We start from the raw sequence: 15,039 nt of genomic DNA on the forward strand, positions 1-15,039 counted from the left end.
GTCTCCCCTGCTTTCCTGTCTTTGTCTCCCTAGCTATCTTGTGATGATGTGATATGTCGTATTATAGAGTTGGAAGGCCAACTCAGCCACTTCATGGCTGGTTAGCCTTGAGCAGTCTACGCGGTCTCTCTGAGCCTGGGTTTTGTCATCTTTGGAAGGATAGGCTTTCTTGTTGAGTCAGAGGGCTCTTCAAGGTCAGAATGAAGCAGGGCTGATACTTGGTACATCGATAAGGCACAGTAACTATAGTTTCTATAGTGACTACCCCTACCCTACCATCCCAAGGCAAAACCAGATTTCATTAATTTCTGCTAGCAAAATAGGTTTTTTCCCACCTAAAGATAAAAAGGGATGAGAAGATGGCTCAGTGGCACTTACCTGTCAATCATGAAGAACAGAGTTTGGGTCCCCAACACCCATGTAAATGCTGGGTGGTTATGGTGGTCTGTCTATGATCTCAGAACTCAGAAGGCAGAGACAGTGTCCTGAGAGCAAACTGGCTAACTAGACCAGATGAACTGATTTGCTTTGGGTTCAAATGAGAGAGAGAGAGAGAGAGAGAGAGAGAGAGAGAGAGAGAGAATGAATATAGAGGCTAAAGGTTGATATCTGGTACCTTCCTCAATTGCTCTCTATCTTATATATGAAGGCAGGGTCTCTCCTCTCTCTCTCTCTCTCTCTCTCTCACACACACACACACAAAACCATAACCATAAACATACACTCACACATGAAAAAATGATGTTTAAATATTTTTAAAGAGAAAAATAAAGAGGAGACTCTATGTTTAAAGCTCCCAGGATCTGTCCTGAAGCTGAACAGAGCAAGCCTTGCCTTTGAACTCAGTCTCTTGATGCTGGCCCGGGAGAGCCGCTGGGTCTGTTGTAAAGCCTGGGTTAGAGGCTCTCTAATGATTTCCTGCTTCAAAGATACCAAATTACTCTGCCCGAAAACTCGGGAAATAGTTGTGTTATCAACCAATTTACCCCTCTCCAGGTGTAATGGTCACAGGCCCAGAGTCTGGAGCCAGATTGCCTGGCCCTGGGGATGCCCGCCATAACCTCCCCCTGAGCTACTTGTAGAGTTGTCTAGCTACACTGTGCTTTAGTTTCCTCCTAGAAAAGAGTTCATACTTCATAAAATTAAGTGACTACAAAAACACCTCAGAGCAGTCTCCAACACGGAGACTCCTGCCTCCACACGTGACCCTTTGCCATAGCTGTTGGGTCACCCTATTCAATTATTGTTTCTCTCAAGTTCCATTTTTGTCCCTCCCCACACTGCCTATTCTTGTGCTTTTAGCCCATGTTCATCCATTTCCAGACATATGTGAGTGCAGATGGTGTCTAATTTACACTGGTTTATTTTCTAATTTTTCAACCTTATGAGATGGGACATTTCCCTCATGCAGACATTTGGGGTTTGTTTTTACTGTAGTCATCAATATGCTGCTTGAGGTACCCAGGCATTGTGGCACACACCGTTAATCCCGGCTCTTGGGAAACAGAGGAAAGTGGATTTCTGTAAGTTCAAGGCCAGAGTGGTCTATATTGTAAGACTCTTTGAAGGAGAAGAAGAAGAAGAAGAAGAAGAAGAAGAAGAAGAAGAAGAAGAAGAAGAAGAAGAAGAAGAAGAGGAGGAGGAGGAGGAGGAGGAGGAGGAGGAGGAGGAGGAGGAGGAGGAGGAGGAAAGGAAGAAAGGAAGGAAGGAAGGAAGGAAGGAAGGAAGAAAGGAAGGAAGGAAGGAAGGAAGGAAGGAAGGAAGGAAGGAAGGAAGAAAGGAGACAGAGAGAAAGAGAAAACATCATTTGAGATTGCCAATACTTCATTATAAAATAGACTTATGAGAGATGATTTTTGCCCTACTGGAAGATAACATGAGTGCTCTGAGTGAAGCTACTGTGTGTGTGAGGCCTAGGCTATGATATGCCACAGACTTAACACATCTTTTTATTAAAATATTTTCAGTCTTTAATTTGCTTTTGTGTGTGTGTGTGTGTGTGTGTGTGTGTGTGTGTGTGTGTATGTATATAGGCAAAGGAACATCTATATATCACTTCTGTTGTCTTATGTTTGGTGAATTTTTATAAAATTATATTGTATTATATGTCTTGTATCTATACTTGTTATCATTGGCTTTTATCACTAAGACTCTGTACTGGCTAGTTTTGTGTCAACTTGAGACAGCTGGAGTTATCACAGAGAAAGGAGCTTCAGTTGAGGAAATGCCTCCATGAGATCCAACTGTAAGGCATTTTCTCAATAGTGATCAAGGGGGAAAGGCCCCTTGTGGGTGGGACCATCTCTGGGCTGGTAGTCTTGGGTTCTATAAGAGAGCAGGCTGAGCAAGCCAAGAGAAGCAAGCCAGTAAAGAACATCCCTCCATGGCCTCTGCATCAGCTCCTGCTCCCTGACCTACTTGAGTTCCAGTCCTGACTTCTTTCAGTCAGTGATGAACAGCAATGTGGAAATGTAAACTGAATAAACCCTTTCCTCCCCAACTGCTTCTTGGTCATGATGTTTGTGCAGGAATAGAAACCCTGACTAAAACAGACTCTATAATAAGTCTAGTCCATTCCACTGTGTGTCAATACCACAATTTAATGACCTATACCCCTGCTGATGGGTGCTCAGATAATTCTGAATTATGGTACCTGTTGGGGATTGGTTCCAATGCTTTGAATTAATCTGGCCCCCAAAATCTGGAATCTGCATGCCCAAATACTGAAGGTACTTGCCCCCAATTGGTATTTGATCAATCAATAAAGAGCCAATGGCCAATGCTGGACAGGTAGACTGAGGCAGGACCTTTAGATTTACACGGGCTAGGAACTGAGAGAAAGGAAAGAGAATTGCCATGACTCCAGGGAGAAGGATGGGATGCAGGAGCTGCAGGAGAGAAAGCCAGCCAACCAGTCATGTGAGAATTCGAGTCAGTGGGCACTGGCCACTTCCCCGACTGGGTCTGGAGTAGACGGGAAAGGTTTAGAAGTGCCCAGCCTTTGAGCTAGTCACAGCATGTCAAAAAACGAGCTGGTGTGTGTGTGTGTGTGTGTGTGTGTCTTTCATTCTTGGATCCAAAGAGCTCCTGGGCAGGTGGCTGGGAGCCTGACCCTCTGGAAGCCAAATTGGTGTAGCTAAACTACCTTTACAGGTCCTCCAGACTGAACAACAGTGAATATCCCTTACAGGTCCTCTAACACAGATAGGAAGTTTTTCAGGCAATCCTTTTGTCCTTGTGTTTAGCAGTCAGCCATTATCTCTCCCTTTGTCCTTCTAAAACATTTAGTGACTACGTCAGTGCTGTCCTGCAGCTAGTTGTGGAGGTTAAGACCTGACATCAGTTTGGTGTTGTTTCATAAACCATCAACTTATTGTATGACTGTTGCTTCAGGACATGGAATGGGACAGCTCTGTAGAATAAACACATGGCTTTGTCCCTGATCCATTGCCTCCCATATGGGTGCAGGGATCAGGGACACCTGTGTTGAGGAGCCTCAGGATGCCACCCTAGTGCCATCAACTGCAATTCATCAAGGAGCCCTGTACGCATGCTGTCATTCAACACAATTAAATCTTACTGTGTAATGACAATAAAATAAAGACGTGGAGGGGATGGTCTGTGCCTCCTGGCAGAGAAGGGTGTATTAAGTCTCTTGTGGGAAGGGGGAATTTAAGAACTATGGTGACTTCTAATGGTAAGAATTAAAATACTGAGCTTCAGCTGACCTCCTGAAGTCCAGAAGAATTAGAGTCTCGAAGGAATCAGCTGACACCAAATCAAGGCTGGGGACCTGAGCCAGAAGTACCTAGCAGTGCGCTGTAGACTGATAGTTTTAGGAAGTGTAAGGCCAGACAGCCTGGTGTTTAAGAAGAACCTGGTTCAAATGTGGAGCTGTGAGAGATGAGGGCCACTGCTCAGCTCAAATGGAGTTCCCTTCTTCCAGTAACTGGAATACAAATACAAGCCAATAGGACACTGGACGATAGACTATCTTCACTATGAAGAGCACGGGACAGTTTGCACATGGGCCAAGTCTAGGGTTGAGACCAACAGACTGGGGAGGTGATGGTGAACTCTGTGAAAAGGCTTGCTCTTCACCATCAGTCTGCTCCACTGTGTTAGTTACTTAACTATTTGTGACCCGACAGGAAGCTAGTGAAGGGAGAAAGGGTTAGCTCTGGCTCACTCTTGTAAGGAAACAAAGTCCATCGTGGTGCGAAAGGCCTGGTGGCAGGAGCAAAAGGCGGTTGTGTCTTACAATTTCAAATACAGAGACAGGTTTACTATTTTAAATGATCTGGAAACCTTTTGTTACTTCAGGGAGACCCAATTCTGGCCATAGTCACTTTTATCTCTTAGTCCTTCTCCCTTTACTCCCATGGTGCAACCATGTGGCTTCTGACGATGTCAAATTGCATCTCATTCTTGCACTTTAGACTTGAAGATGAAGCCCCATCTGCTGCATTGGCTCTGCGTCTTCTGGGACACAGCTGACTCTTCACAAACAAGGACTTCCAGGAGGTGAGAGATGAAGCCACATAGTTCTTCCTGCATCCAGCCCCTCCCCTGGGAATGTTTAGAACTTGGCTCTTGGTCACCCAATTCCCTATCAACTGTTTGCCAGAGTTCTGAGGGTCATGGCCATGTGATTAAATTGTAACAGCCTGTAGGGGAAATTTCTGGTTTCTTTGGAGACTCAGTTGCATCATGTAATGTTTTTCTGGAAGCTGTCGTCTTGTGGAAGGGCATGGGATGTTTCATGGAGTGGATGCTTGAGAGGACTCTTGATGTTTAGAAGGAATATAAACATAGCCCTACAGGAAATGAGAAGCAGCTCTTGGCATTGGTTCACCTTGCAATGCTTTGCTGGTCTTTGCTGATCATCTCTTGTTATGTCTTCATAGAGAGAAATGCACCAGAGAACTTCTTGTGGTTTCTTCTTCCAGCTGATTTTTGTCACTTCTGTGGATGACTTGTGCCAATTTGGCAGACTCTCAAGGTTTCTTCTGGATTGAGCTGCCGCTACTAATTCATGTTTAGTGTTTTGGACTGAACTACTGATATCCTGGTAATGAAGATTGGAATTGCCCCAGAGAACTACTTCTAAACAGGACCACACTCCCTTGTCCCCTAACCATCTTTGCCCCTACTTTTGCTTGGTGGGTTAGAAGGGAGGTTGAAGAGTTTAAGAACCCTTATTAAAGTAGGTTTTGAAATATCTAAGCCCACATAAGTCCTGTAGGTCAATGGTCAGAGCTAGTACATCTGGTCCCCAGTTCACATATGACTGTGGTGAGTCCACCTCTCTGAGCTTTTTCCCATCAGAAAATTGGAGCATTTTATCTTTTTTTTTTTTTTTGGAGAGTTGTTTTAAGGATTAAATTAAGTAGTGTATGAATGGAACTGCTACATGTAATGATACATACCCTTCCCCTGATAGATACCAGCTACTCAGGAAGCTGAGGCAAAAAGATTCAAGTGTGAGGCCAGCCTGGCAGGTCTTTCTCAAGAGAAAAAAAAAATTTAAGACAGTTCTAGCTGCCCTGGAATTACTGTTAGGCTATCCTCGAACTAGCAGAGATCTACCTGCCTCTGCCTCCCAAGTGCTAAGATTAAAGGCCTGCGCCACCACACCTTGCTTCAAAAGAAAAATTTTGAAGGGCTTGGAAAAGCCATATTCAGAACTTCAAGGTCATCCTTGACCTTCTACATAGTGAATTCTAGGCCAGTCTGAGCTATGTAAGAGACTATCTCAAAACAACAGCAGTGATTGAAAATGTAGCTGGGCGATAGAGTGCTTGCACAGCATAAGGCCCCACCACAAACATATATACATACATACATACATACATACATACATACGTAAACTACACACACATATGCACACATACATGGACTGACAGACAGATAAACACAAAGAAATGCTCACAGACATGGGACAGACAGACACGCATGTGCACACATACATACAGACACACATAGACAGAAAATTAGGTACACACAGACATGGACAGATATACACTCACATGGACAGACAAAGAGACAAACACACACAGATAAGGACAGACAAACACACACAGACATGGACAGACAAACACACACACGAGAGAACCATTTCTCTGGACAAAGGCCAGAAGATAGGAAGATAGGCATTGATTATCATATCAATCTAACTCATAGAGAAATATTTTTAAGATTTTAGAAGAATAGCCCAGTCTGGCTATATTTAGTACAGTTATTTTTCTGGGACATAAGGAGCTTGGTTGAGATAGGATCTAGAAGGGAAGAGCAACATTTTCCCAACCAGCAAGATGTAATGTGAATTCCCACTTCATCAAGAGAAGCTTTGATGGAAATTCTGGGGTGGGATAGGGAAAGGTTCCTTATGTAACTATTTCTGAAGATTAGTTGTGTCTTGGGGAATGTGTTTGTGCCCATCACTGTGTTTAACCTTCACTGTGAATTGGGAAAACCTAAGAAGTTGAAAAAAAAAAACCAAAAAGAAAAAAGAAAAGGCTATTGTCTTAGGGTTTCTATTCCTGCGCAAACATCATGACCAAGAAGCAAGTTGGGGAGGAAAGGGTTTATTCAGCTTACACTTTCCACGTTGCTGTTCATCACCAAAGGAAGTCAGGACTGGAACTCAAGCAGGTCAGGAAGCAGGAGCTGACAGAGGCCATGGAGGGATGTTACTTACTGGCTTGCTTCTCCTGGCTTGCTCAGCCTGCTCTCTTATAGAACCAAGACTACCAGCCCAGAGATGGTCCCACCCACAAGGGGCCTTTCCCCCTTGATCACTAATTGAGAAAATGCCTTGCAGCTGGATCTCGTGGAGGCATTTCCTCAACTGAAGTTCCTTTCTCTGTGATAACTCCAGCTGTGCCAAGTTGACACAAAACTAGCCAGTACAGGTTGTCCACAGGCTAGTCTTTTGTTGTTTTGGAGGGAGATATGAAATCAGAGTTTAAGATCAACCCTGGACGATTGCACTGAATACTTAGGGTGGCAACTGCTTGATTTACTGGTTATACCAACCATTTCATGCCATTAATAAGTCATCCAACAAACACTTATTAAATGCCTACTTCAAGATGGACACAGCTGGTTCTTAGCCTTTAGATTAGAGCAGAGAATATATCAGATAAAGTCCCTGTGTTTATAGACCCTCCACTAAGTACATAGTGAGACAATAAACAGAGATAACAAGTACATTATATACCTTGTTACATGCTCTCCAAATAATGAGTGCTTGGGAAGAGTTACACGGGAAAGCTTACAGAGTGGGGCCGAAGTGTAGCATTAGGATTTTATAGAGGACAGTCAGGGAACGTTTGAGCAGACTTTAGGAACTATCTAGAGGAACAGTGCTTCAGGTAGAGAGGTCAGCCAGCACAGAAGCCCTGAGGTGAGCATGTGTCTCACGTATTTGAGCAAGGCAAGGAGGTCACTGTGGATGAAGCAGAGGGTTCTGGGAAAGTAACAAAATCAGGGATGTAAGAGGGCCGACTGCATAAGGCTTCACAGGCAGAGACTAAATTTAATTTTTGTACAGAGTTGAGCATCCATGGGAGAGTGTGAGGTGTGAGACGATTCAATCAACAATGTCAGTAGGGTTTTTTTTGTTTGTTTGTTTTTCTTTTTGTTTTTTTGTTTTTTTTGTGGAGTGTGGGAGGATGAGACCCAGAGACTGGTCAAGTCACCTTGCTCATTGAGCCAAGTGACAAAAGCCAGACACAACAGGGCACATAGATACTGGACACTTCCGGCCATACAAGGTCCTCAGGTCAGATAAATTCATAGGGAGAGAATGTAAAAGGTTAACTGGGGTCTAGGATTGGGGAGGGCATGAGGCAACACCCAACACACACAGTTTCTGTTGGGAAGAAGAGAGAAACTCTGGGAATCACTGCGATAGTACAACACTGTGAATGCTCCGAATGCTACCAGAGTATCTGTTTGAAAATGGTTAGAGGGAGGGATTGGGGGTGGGGTAGGAAGGTGGCTCCAGGGCCTGAGCTCAGATCATCAGAACCGACAGAAAGCCAGAGGCCGCAGCAACTGCAGTGCTTCTACTGTGAGCCAGAATGCAGATATGTGGGGGAAAGCTTATGGGTCAGGCAATCTGGTGTAGGAAGAACAAGACCCTACCTCAAAGAAGGTAGAAGGCAGAGACCAACACTTGAGGTTATTTAGTTTCTGACCCCTACATGTGCAATGGGGCTTGTACTCACAGAGAAAGATTTTTTAAAAAATACAATAGTAAATTCTATTATATACATTTTCCATAATTAAAAAAATTAAATAAACAAGAGGCCATTGCAGTACTCTGGGTAGGGGATAATGGAGGCTTGGACCATGACATTGACCAGAAGCTGCTGGTGGTAGAGGTGACAGACACAGTCAGGTGACATCTAGTGGAACAGAAAGATTTTGCCAGAGTTGGAGGTAGGGTTTGGTAAAGAAGAACCATCAAATCTGGCCCTGACACTTTGGTTCTGAAAAAGTAGACAGAGGAAGGGTCCTTCCCTAAGGAAGTCAAGGTTGTGAGCAGAGCATGTTTTATGGCAAGAGGTAAGGGGCTTGGATTTGAAAATGGCGAGCTTTTGATATCTAGCAGACACAGAACAGATAGGTCAAGTTCAGGTTGGATGACTTAAGCTTACATGTAAACTAACTACGAATGTTGGGAAATACCCATTGTTTTCAGCATGAGAGGAACTCAAGACAAGATCCCATGAACCTCGGAGGAAAGCAAGGACAGGAGGATCAGCTGAGAGAGGAAGGGAGAGCCAGAAGGATGGAGGTCAGGCCTGGAAAGTACTTCTGGTAGACCACGCAGGGTGAAGATTGGGAAATGACCATGCCTTTGACGAGAGGGAGGCTGGCAGTGTGGAGGTGGGGACAGGCCAAGGAGTCGGGTGCAGTTGTAAGGATGATTGAGGCACCATCTCCAAGCATAGCAGATGAGTGTTCACCCATTCTGAACAGTGCTTTCGGGGCAGGATTAGGTACCAGAGTAGGAGATGAATCAGCAGAGAATAAATATGTTTCTTTTCCAGCAAAGACTGTACCTTAAACCTGTATACGACCGTTGGTTTTTACAATAAAAATGTTTGATTTTGTTCTTGTACAGGTTTTACTTTTTAATTTATGTGTATGTGTGTCAATGTGAGTAGACGCCAAGTATGTTGTCTATAGAGACCAGAAGAGGCCTCTCCCCCTATAACACCCTCTCCCTGGAGCTGGTGGTTGTGAGCCACCTGACATGTGCCCTGAGAACTGAACCTGGGTCCCCTGGAAGAGCAGGAAAAGGTCTTTACTGTTGAGGCTAGTCATCTCTCCAGCTCCCCCTGTCCCACCCACCCCTTGTGTTTTTCTCCTTTGGTATTGTTGTTTGAGACATGGTTTCACGGTGGAACCCAGGCTGGCCTGGAAATCTACATCCCCCTGCTTCAGCCTCTCAGGTTCTACAGCTACAGGTGGATGTCACCATGGTCGTTGTTGAATTGTGACTTGTGTCCCTCCAGTTCTGTTTGTGGAAGTGGTTAGCCCTAGTTCTTCAGAATCTGACTATATCTGGAGAGAGAGCCTTTAAAGGGGTGACTGGTGAAAACAAAGGAGACGGTACAGTATTACAGCACACCACCACACACTGCACTTCCTCCTGGCCATATGCTGTGGGCCGTGCAGGTTGGTCTGAACATGGGAGCTGCCTTTGAGACTGGAGATCCTGTGTATCCTAGCAAAGACCAGATCTCAAACAAAGCCTGCAGTGCTCAGCATAGAAGTCATTACTATTTAAAGCAGAGTGAGGTGATAGGTAAAATGGCATGTGGTATGTGTCTCTCTCCCTCCCCCCATTCGCATGGGGGGAATCCAGGCTGTACTTCCTCTCAGAAGTGTCTTGCACCATCTCCTCCCCCTTTCCACTATCACTCCAGGGGAGCAGATAACTAACTCCCTGGTGCTGACAGGAGGAGGAGTCACAGTCATAGCAGCAGCATCACCTGTGAATCAGGTGAGGAGGTGAGGGTTTCTTCCCATGGCAGACACAGAGAGGTGTGTGTGTGTGAAAATGCCACCATTCCACATTCCCACCAGCCTCCTGTTCTAGATGATGAAGCTCTTGGCTATGCATTGGGTTCCTCCTTGGATTTTCATGTTCACCCTAGTAAAGAATGTGTGATAATGATTGCAAGCCAGGGAGCCAGAGACCTTAGCATGCTTTGAGTCTCCCAAAGGCATTGAGTGTATTAGGGAGCTTTTCCTGGAAAGTGTCAAGCCCACATCAGTACAGGGTGGGGATGAGCTCTGCTGCAGGACTCCACAACTCAGAGCATGTAGAGTTTAACATATGATTTCTAAAAGAAGATAGCGTAAAATTGTAAACTGGGAACTCCTGAAGACCTTGGCAGGGGCCTGCCTCCCTCCCTCCCTCCCTCCCTCCCTTATGATATATATAGGTTAGCAATTGCTGGGGGAGAAGGAGAGACTTTTTTCAGTGGTGTAGCTATTTGTAAGTTGTTTACTCCAATAAATAGCCCCTGTTCCATGTTCATATAAGTAACCCATTACTCTTATTAGTTTAACCAAGGTAGACTTACATAGATTATTATTATTATTATTATTATTATTTTGTCTGTCACTGGTACCCTATCTGGAGTCAATAGTCATTAGTTCATGTTGCCCCAGAAAAGGTCATTTGACACCATGCTAGACACGTGTGTCTATAGACTCTGGAGATAATTTTCAGACTCTTAGTCTTAAATGTCCGAAATGGTAGCTACTATGCTAAGAAAACATCCTCTGCAGGGAGTAAGTGTAAGAGGGAGGGGTCACCGTCACTCAAAGCAGGTACCTGGAGGCAGGCCTGGAGGCAGACGCCATGGAGGAATGCTGCTCACTGGCTTGCTTTTCCTTGCTCCTTCAACTTGCCTTTCCACACAGCCTCTGTAGGGGTGGTTCCACCCACTCTGGGCTGAGCTCTCCTACAATAATCACTAAAAAAGAAAATACCCCACAGGCTTGCCTCCAGGCCAATCTGATGAAAGCGTTTTTCTTAATTGAAGCTCTCTTCTCCTAAATTACCCTAGTTTGTTTCAAGTTAACAGTAAAGCCTGCCACCTGGGCCGGAATCTAGTAGGTGACAAGTGGAGGCAGTGGGCAGGTGAAACTGGTTCTTCAGGCAGGGATGGAGGTGATGTCATCAGTGACTCATTCCTTGTGGGTCTTAATACTACACATCCAGAATACTTGCAAAATAGTGAGGACTAGGGATACGCATGACAGTCAGGCTCCTGCAGAGGATTTCTCTGCTCAGATGTCTTTCTCAGACCTGTATTTAGATCTTCTGTTGAATGAAGCCCTCACTCTGGGTATCAGAGTCCCCTGTCACCCAATATAGAGCATTATCAAGGCTACATTACAGGAATTAGCCTTCCTCTTGTTAAAGCCAAGTCAAAAAGGCTGAAGGGAAGTCTTGCAACTGCAACAGTGAGCAATGGTGTGACTTGAACAACTGGTCTACCCCAAAGCACTTGGTCAGGCCTTGCGTGTGCTTCACTTTGATGACAACCCCGGTCCTTTCTAATACCTCCTCTGCCTCCTGATATCTAATATTCTAGTTGGAGTCCATTCCTTTTTCTGAAGGTTTTGCTACCCCACAGGAACACAGGAACATTCAGAGAGAAGCTACCACACCCAGCCACAATCTACGCCTGTACCTCAGCAAATAGTGACCATATGCTTCCTTAGTTCAAAACTTTAGGAGCTTGCAGGCTGGCCTGAAACCAATAGAGGAAGGACAGGTTGAGCTAGAACCCAGGGAGAGCACACCAAAGAGGCTGAAGTCACTTGGTCTAAAAGTATGGTCTAGGCATGTCCAACATGACCACGTATAGAAAAGAAACTGACCAGAAACAAGGATCTATTAAGACTGTGTACTGCTTCCTGGACCTATGCCAAACTCAAACTTCACCTTAAATATAAGATTGCTAAAAAGGGTGTTGGTTATATGGGGGATCAATCACGGCTACTCAAATCCACAGAACTAGAGAGTAGAATGGTGGTCACTGGGGGCTTCAGGGAGGTCATGGGTAAATGGCACAAGGTTTCCACTGTATATTGATAGAAAGTTCTGGATTTTTACTTTCTAGTCTGGTGCTTGGACCTAACCATGTACTGGTCTCTTCATGTCTGTTGGACATAACTTCCAAGGCCCTCCTGTGGATATGTGAAACCCCACTTACTCTCAGATCCTAAGTAGGTTTTCTCGAATACACACAAACCTCTGATAAAGCTTCATTTATAAACTAGCCAGAGTAAGATTTAATAACAAGATAACAGCTCGGTTGTGACAATACACTATAAAATGGTCATTGAGAACTTATTAATTACTTATTTCTAGAATTACTTATTCCATTTAATATTCTCAGACTGTAGTTGGCCATAGGTGACTCAAACCTAGGAAAGAAATCAAACAGCAGGTGGGGCAAAGGATTGTGTACTGTGTTGGATATTTATGTTTTTCTAAGAGTGGAGCTATTAAAAACCCTTATACACACACACACACACACACACACACACACACACACACACACACACATGCATGTAAGCACACATGCATAAATCATAATACAGGGCTGGGAGGAAACCTTAGAAGATATATTTATGAACTTGATGGTGTGATGTCATAGATACATACTTATCTATGTGTGTTGTGTTATAGTGATCTGCAGGGCCATGGGTGTAGGGAAAGAGGGGGGAGGTTGAGAGCCCAAGTCCAGCCAGACTTCCAGTGCTCTGGGCAGGTGGATGCAGGAGGATTGCTGGATGCATTCCATGTGGCCTCGGGTGGACATCTGGCTGTGTGAAGCCACTGACCCCACACGGCGGGGGCTGGACAAGGGGCAGCCCCTGGTACTAGGTTCTCAGTCTCCCTGGTATCCCACGCTGGATACGGCAGAGGAGCTGAGAACAGAATAGGGGCCCTGGGGTGGCACTTGTCCCTGGAGGTATGGGAAGAGAGGGCAGGGGAAAGAAGGGCGCTGGGTGGTTCCCATACAGGCAAGAGTCTTTAGCCCAGTCCGTGGCTGCAACGTAGGAAGGTCTTCTGATGGGAGGTTAGACACAGCTCGTTAGGAGAAAGCCTATCCCATCTTTCAAGCATGGTGGGCCTTCATGATCAGAGACAGTCTATGGTTTTAGAGCTTTATTGTAGAAAGGCAGGGGGAAAGAGAGAAGGTAAAAGAAAGAGACCAGCCATGGCCAAGAGGAGAGAAGGGGGAAAGGAAAGAGAGAAAGAGTTAGAAAGTAAGAAAGGTGAAGGTTTAGAGAGAGAGAGGTAAAAGCTTAGAGAGGAGGAGGGGTCAAACAGCCCCTCTTATAGTGGGCTTATCTTGCTGTTGCTAGGTAACTGTGAGGAGTAATCTAGCCAGAAGGCCAGAAGCTTGGGACATTGTCTACGTGACTGCTAGCCACATGCCTCTCTTGTGGGGGCTGTGGGAGCGGTAACTTTGACAGGAGCCAGGGGTCCAGGAGACATGATCAAACGCCTTCCATCCCATGTAGGTGGAAAACCACCCATTGGGTCCCACTGGGGTTCAAGACCTCAGCTTGACTGGAGAACAGGCTGTCTGTGCATAGCCCATTCCCCCCACAGTGATCTAAATATCAAATGTGTAAATTATTAAAAACAATATACTTATTTTTATTTTCTCTGTAGGTGTGTGTGCTGAAGTGTATGTGCATGCCACAGTGCACACCTGGTACCTGTAGGGGTCAGAAGAGAGAGTCTGATTCCCCCGAAACTGGAGTTATAGGTCATTGTTAGCCACCCAGTGTGGGTGCTGAGAACCGAACCCAGGTCCTCTGCAAGAGCAGAAAGTGCTCTTAGCTGCTAAGCCTTTTCTCCAGTCCCAAAGATGTCAATAATTTCTCAATAATGTGACTTCATATCTAAGATCAACCAGATGGGAAGCCATGGTGACCCCCAGGCCCCACTCTTCAACTTGCTCTGTGACCAAAGAAGGAGGAGCCAGGGACTCCATTCCCACCGGCTTGTGCTCTGTAGAGGTTGCCTGGTGACCAGAAACTCAGAGTTACCATGTTGTCTCCTGGACTGTATTGTTTTCTTTATTTTTTAAAAAGATATTGGAAGTCCTTTAATGAGTTGTTTATATTTCATGCCAAATGAGCACTCATTATTATCTTCAGCTACAAAAGCATTTGGTGTTTTCTGTGCTTAAGCTGCTAGTTTCAGAATCCAGTTATAGCCTGTTCTACGCCAGACAAGAGCCGAAAACGTTGTATGTAAATCAGGTTTTTGACAACTTAGTCCTATTTCAAAATCACTGGAGGAGAAACCAAACGGAAAGAAACTTTTGATGAATTTTTTTTTCTTTTTCCTTCTTTCTTTCTTTCTTTTTTTTTTTTTATGTGAAATGAAACCATTCATGTATTACAATGGGTAGAACTGCCTCCCTTCTAGGCCATTCAACTTTTATAAATTGAGATTTTGTGTTGGCATCTTTTTAGAGTCAGGATGTTTAACTGCTTGCCCGCCTGGCATCCTTACATGGCTTTCTTGTCTCTTCCTTTCATTCTTTTCCTTGCCCAGTTTTTAATTGGACCGTGACTCACATAACTCATCGAGTGCTGGAGAAGCAGCCCGAGCTGTTCAGGGTCAGTCCCCAGAAACTTGGGCCTGGCAGTTATCCCACTGTGGGGGAAGCCACATGTTTCTGAAACAAGCTCTACTGGCAGAGGTAATTACAGTCTGAGGTGCTTGTTCAGTGCCGCAGGTGGGCGCGGTGAGAACAGGCCCAAGCCGCCCCTTTGTTCCCAGCCCAGGACACGTGAAATCACTTCTGCTCACAGCCCGCCCTAGAGTGCTAGCAAACCACTTCCCTAGAGGGCTTTAAAAATAGCATCGGTAAACACATACCCACTGCGCTGGGGTTTTGTTTTAATGGGTCATGTCCAGAAGAAGAGAAGAAGTAAAGAATGAAAGGATTTCCCCCATGCCTGGCCCAAAGC

At 45.0% G+C, this 15,039-nt stretch overlaps 1 long non-coding RNA gene across 1 annotated transcript in view; it reads left to right on the forward strand.

The window, feature by feature from the left end:
- A230108P19Rik (RIKEN cDNA A230108P19 gene) overlaps positions 1 to 15,039 on the forward strand; it is a 128,361-nt gene that overhangs the window by 48,256 nt on the left and 65,066 nt on the right. The window contains exons 2-3 of the long non-coding RNA NR_040333.1: positions 4,440 to 4,524; positions 14,621 to 14,768. This is a non-coding gene — a long non-coding RNA (RIKEN cDNA A230108P19 gene). The remainder of the gene's footprint in view (positions 1 to 4,439; positions 4,525 to 14,620; positions 14,769 to 15,039) is intronic.

Source organism: Mus musculus, chromosome 2, assembly GCF_000001635.26.
Source record: "Mus musculus strain C57BL/6J chromosome 2, GRCm38.p6 C57BL/6J".
Classification (NCBI taxonomy): domain Eukaryota; kingdom Metazoa; phylum Chordata; class Mammalia; order Rodentia; family Muridae; genus Mus; species Mus musculus.